Genomic DNA, 6,096 nt, shown 5'->3' on the forward strand with positions numbered 1-6,096 from the left:
GGGTTGAATTTTTCCATATGAAGTCTTGGAAGGAAGACTTGGTCAACTCACTGTCTTCGAAGTCATGAGAGGTGAATTAGATACAGAAATGGTGATGTCAAGAGTAATTACTTTTATTTTTGTGGTACAAGTATCATGAGTAAGGAGAGGGGATATCACATACTTAGAATGAGATACTTAGTAATAATTAATTATATATAAGAAGCGAGTCAACAAGGAAACGGAATTTAAGAGTCAAAGCAGGTTGCTTTTGGCAGGTAAACCACTGAACATGATTGATACAGTCTTGCTTCATAGATGAAATTAGTAAAGGCAAATCATACTTTCCTAGTGTGAATATCTCACCCTAAGGGAAAGGCTGTCTCCCCTCTTGAAGAAGTACAATAGAGTGCTAGACCCCAGTGGTTGCAGAATAGTCAGAGGATACATGTCTGTAATTCTTGGTGAGAGGACTCAGCTATGGTAAATTTCCATGCCTCAGCCATGGGCAGAGTATGAACCATCCCCAAAATCAGCTCCATTTATCTGGTGTAAAGTCAGCAGGTGATTGGAAGAGTTAGAAGATATTGTAAATTCCACTGGCCTTACTAGTTTTACAGTGGATGTCTTGAACAACTCTGGCAAGGGAAGGGCAGCTTCTGGTGAATGTGGTTTGGAGGGAAGACAGTATAAGCACACAGACACAAAAGCTACCTCGGTCACAAGCAGCATTGTGTCCACTGTATGCTTCTAAGAGGTGCTTGCTGTATTCAGGATAGAAGCTCTTGTTTGAAGGCAGTGAAAGGGACAATGGCCTATTGAATGAATTTAACTGCCAGATATTGACACCGTGATAGGTCTATGCTTCACAACATAGAAAGCTTTGAAGGGCAAGGTTGAAGAGATTGTATCAACCTGTGTGGTTTCAGTTACTTTCATAATGTGTCTGTGCACAGGTTTTACATACATCATAGGCAATGTTGTGACCTTCAGAGATGAATAATACACAATGCACTTGCAAGTTGCCTGTGAAACATTACACATGGCTTAGATTTCACCATTGATTTTGGGGGAGGGACATATCTCTTGTTTAAAGTTACTTAGAAGTGCCTAGCTAATGCTCTCACAGAAAGCAAAGTGACCAAGAAGAGGAGTGACTCAAGAAGAACTTAGGGTTGTGTTCTAAGATCACCCTGCATTCTGCTTTCTGGACCAGTATCCAGCTGTGATGAGAGACAGAAAGGGAAAGGGAAAGGGGAAGAGAAAGGGAAAGAGAAATGGGAAAGAGAATGGGAAAGGGAAAGGGGAAGAGAAAGGGAAAGGGAAAGGGGAAGAGAAAGGGAAAGAGAAATGGGAAAGAGAATGGGAAAGGGAAAGGGGAAGAGAAAGGGAAAGGGAAAGAGGGGTCAGGAGAGAGAGAGAGAGAGAGAGAGAGAGAGAGAGAGAGAGGAGAGGAAAGAGGGACAAAATTCAAAGGAAAGGAAGGATATAGAATTTAGAGTCACTTCATGGGTCTTTTTCCTTCGGCTGATAAACGCAGGTAATGAATAGGCTAGTGTGTGATGAGAGCCATAGAGATAATGCACTCCCATTGCTCAGCACAATGCTTATGGCACTTGAAGTATTGAGTGAAATACCTCCAGTTAAAATTTTATAAGAGGCAGACAGATGCTTCCAGACAGAAACCCTGACTGCAGCCCCACTTCTACTGTTCAGCAGCCTGTAAACCTTGAACATTTATTTATGAACGCATTGGCTCCATGATCTTTAACACAGAGATAGTATTTGTGCATATCTTGCATAGGTTTGAAAGGGTTAAATCGCTATAAACTAGTCAAAGCATGCGAGTAATAGCACATGCCATGTTGTGTGACATTCTGTTTAGGCAAGTATAGAATGCAAAAGGCACGTTATAAAAATTCCAAAATATTAACTCCCATGGACTGTCAACCGAAATTTTCTCATAAGTCATCTACTTGCCTATGAGCTGCTGTTGAGGGAGGGGCTGTCCTGTAGGGCCATCATAATGCCTTGTATAGTAATTAGCATTTGTCTGTATGACTAGGAGTAGTACAGGAGATGAAGAGTTCAGACTTTTTACTGCTAGTTTGATCACAAAGATACATCTTCTGTGTGACCATAAGGGCATTGGTTGACCTTCCTGCGCCTTAAGGCGTGTAGACATATGCCTTCTGCCTAGCTTCAAAAGCCTAATGCTTACATGGCTGCTTTGAAGTTGGGTGTATGCTCTACAGAGTGCAGAGTGTGGCCAGAGGCAAATCTGGCTCTTTGTTTTGAAAAGAAGAAAGGCCAAGTTGGTAACATACTGGTTGCTGATCATATGAACTCAAAAATGTACTCATATGAATCTGAATTTGTCTGTAAACCCATATATATTTGTAGGTAGGTGTGTTTGCACATGTATAAATTATAAACACATTTGTATTAGTGTACACACACTCATATGCACACACACATATATGTATATGTATATGTATACTGACATGTATTTAGTTATACTCGGAAATATATGTCCATGGAAACTATATAGTAAGTATAATTAACATATATTTTCTAATTTTTCAACATTCAAGGGTAACATATGTATAGGAATTTGAAAATGCAAATTATAATGTGATATTTCTTAAATACATTTAAAGTTTTACATATAATAGGAAAGATCATCCTAAAACAGTTTAAGTATCATAGGGACCTGAATACATCCCTTATCTCTTATCCCTTGTCTTACACAGTGGGAAATGTTTCAAGAGTCAATTTTAGGATAACTCATCCTTGATTATGATATATTCTTTAGTCATAGCTACATGGTAAAGCACATTTGAAGAGAATGTGGTATTTTGCTTTATGAATGTCAGAGTCTCATACTATTTTTTTCAGACCAATTATTACACAATTACAAGACTAGCTCCTTCCTTCAGGTATTTCAGCATTTAGTAATTGTCTCATGTTATGGAGACACTAAGAATGATAAGGAATAGATTTATTATCTTCAGTTTTCTGAGTCATGGCCATCCAATTTTGTGCTATTAGAAAATGTTCTCAAGTTTTCTCTTGTAATTTTAGATGTATGGAGCAAGAATGAATAAAGAAACATCTGTTCATGGGCACACAGCAACAATAAGAGTCTTCTATCCTGGAACAGCACAGAGAAGCTCCCTTCGTTTACTGTGTTTTCAACCCAATTTCCCCCTTAGTGATACATAGAAAATATGTATGCCTTGTAAGCTTCCTGTTACATCTTTATTGAAGTACCTTGTGACTGAAACACACCTCTTGAACCTACAAGTCCTCATTATTCACATATGAAACACTTACACTAACCATTTTCATTTCAGGTTTTGATTTTGAAAGCAATACAGTGTTCTAAGAATTCACGGGATGCTTATTTAATCCTTTCAGAAAGACCTCATAGCAGTGAAAAATCCTTCTAGCTCTTGCCACACGAAGGCTTTGACAGAGGAACGTTCCCTCACAACGGTGTTATGAAAGATGAAATGCTGCTGTAATTTATTAAAGTTCAGTTTTAGATTGGGCAGTTTCTTTTATGTCCAAAGCTAACATTTCACAACTCCCAGCTAAAATGTGGTTTTCTTTTTTGTTGCTGTTATTGGAAGATTTCAAAGATACAGCATTTGGAAATTCCTTAATTAGCCCTAAGACTTAGGCAGATGGAGATCCGGCTTTGTAAGTAGAACATATTTACTTGGCAGTTGCTTTATTTAGTGATGTTGATTTTACACCATAAATAACCAACAAAAACTCCAGCATGCTGACATTCCAATAGCTTTTTTTTTTCTTTTGAAAACAGAAAACAAAGAAATCAGAGGAGATTTATGGAGAGTGGCCCAAATTGAAACCTCTTTGGAAACATCTCTTCTGTGTTTTATTTTAAATGGAGTACATGGCTGGGTAATACCAAGCTTGAAGCGTACATTAGAATATATTTCTATAAAAACACATCACACAATCAGCATTCACAGAGCACTGCTGCTCAGGTCTGGAAGACTTGCACGCCCATGGGTCATCCCTGGGGAACAGAATGCATATAAATTCCAACTGCCCAGGCGTTCACAGTTAGTGTGAACATGGAGTCCCTTAGGCCAAGATAGCATGCACACAGTGTAACGACGTCAGTACCCAGCTGCATTAGTGCCAACCCCAGTATATTTTTGATTTGACATTATTCCCTTCTCACTAAAGCAGCATGCTGTTTTCAGATAGTGGTTAAAGGACAATAGTAAGATGAATGGAGTAAAAATAAAGGAACAGCAGCACTACTGATGGTTCAGGAAGCCATGCAGGAAAGAAACTGTATGGTAAGTCCATCACTGAGAAGTCCTGGTCCTTAAGCATGGATGAGCCTCAATCCCAGCATCCAATAGTTGTGTTCATAGTAGCTTCTTAATAAAAGCAAAAACTTAAAAACAAAATAAAAAACAAACAAAAAAACTCACAAGAGTTTATAGGCACAGCCACTAGTATAGATCTTAGTTTTGTCAAGTATTCAACACCAACATATAGAGATAGATGTTACATAGATAGATGGAGGGATAGATAGATGATAGATGGATAGATAGATGATAGATACAAGTAGATGATAGATGGATGGATGGATAGGTATACAGACAGACAGATAGATAGATGATATGGTAGATGATAGATGGACTAGAGCCCCACAGATTCATATGTGTGAATCCCCATATGGTCATGCTGCTCTGCTCTCCAAATGATTGTGATCCAGAGAGCATGGATAGGCATTTCCCAGCACAATTGTAGCCAACCTCTACAACTTGCCCCTGTGAAATAGACACCTTTGTGTTTACTATACTCTTTTCCCACAATGCTCTTTATCTCATGGGTACAATATATATTCATAGGAAAGTTCCCTGGGTTGTCTTGGACTGAATCAGAGATGCATTCCTGACTATTAGTAATACCCTGGATTCCAATAAATCATAGACTTGAATGCTACCTTACTGCTTACCTAGTTAATAGCAATTTGGTTTCAAGCAACTGGTGCATCTAAAACTGTCCGTCTTACCAGACACAGATGACTACATTATTAATCAGCACACAGTGAACTTGACTAGTAATGTTCCATCAGCCCAATAATTGTTTCTGAATATTTGTTTCCATCAGGGCATCTTTTGAATTCTAGAAGTCCACCTATTTTCTGGACACACTCTTTTAAATTCCCTGTATCAGAGACTGGCTATGTACTTCTTGATTTATTTATGACTCATCATGCCATTTTTCTCTTTCTCATGGTTTTGTCTTGGTACATACTTCCTTGTTTAGTTCAATTAGAGATAGCCATGTGATGATGTTTGGGACTAGATTTTTCAGTAAGTTACATTAATCTTAATGAGGCCTTCCCCATAAAGCCTGTACTTATCTTATATCTACCTTTTACTGGCATCTACAAATCCTGGGTATTCAAGATTCCAAAGAGAGCTGTGTAGATCCAAGGATGTCTGTTTCTTGGAGACTCTGGATCTGAAATGTCCTTTATAGGCTTATGTCTTGAAGGCTTGTTCCCTGGATTTTAGCATATTTGGAAGGCTTTGGAGCCTTTAGGGTATAGGATCTGGAAGATGGAAGCAGGCACCTAAGACTGGCCTTTTGAAGACTCTACAAGGTCTGATTCCACCCTACATTCTTTGCTATTTGGCCATGCCACTATGGAACTTCTCCATTATGCTTTTCTCACTACAATAGGTAGAAAGTTCTATGACATAATGAGACAAAGTAAACCTTTCCTTTCTTTCAGACAGTTTGTTAGAGTGACAAGGAAAATGACTAACACATTGTGTGGAGTGTCTTTACACAGCTGTTTGGAATTTCTGAACAATGGTTATACATGGGTTTCAGTTATACAAAGTGACTAAGGTCTAGGGGGTCTTCTGGAAAACACTGTGCCTGTAGTTAGCAAGGGTTGACCTCTGTTAGCATTACCCTTAAACTCCCCATTCTTTAACATAGCTAACCTCTCTCTTATAAAGCACACATTCCCCATCCATTATCAACATGTGCAGTAATATCCCTCATGATTTTTAGAAACAACCACAATGCAGCAAACAAAACAAAACCCAAACC

This window comes from Phodopus roborovskii, unplaced genomic scaffold (assembly GCF_943737965.1).
Source record: "Phodopus roborovskii unplaced genomic scaffold, PHOROB, whole genome shotgun sequence".
Lineage (NCBI taxonomy): Eukaryota > Metazoa > Chordata > Mammalia > Rodentia > Cricetidae > Phodopus > Phodopus roborovskii.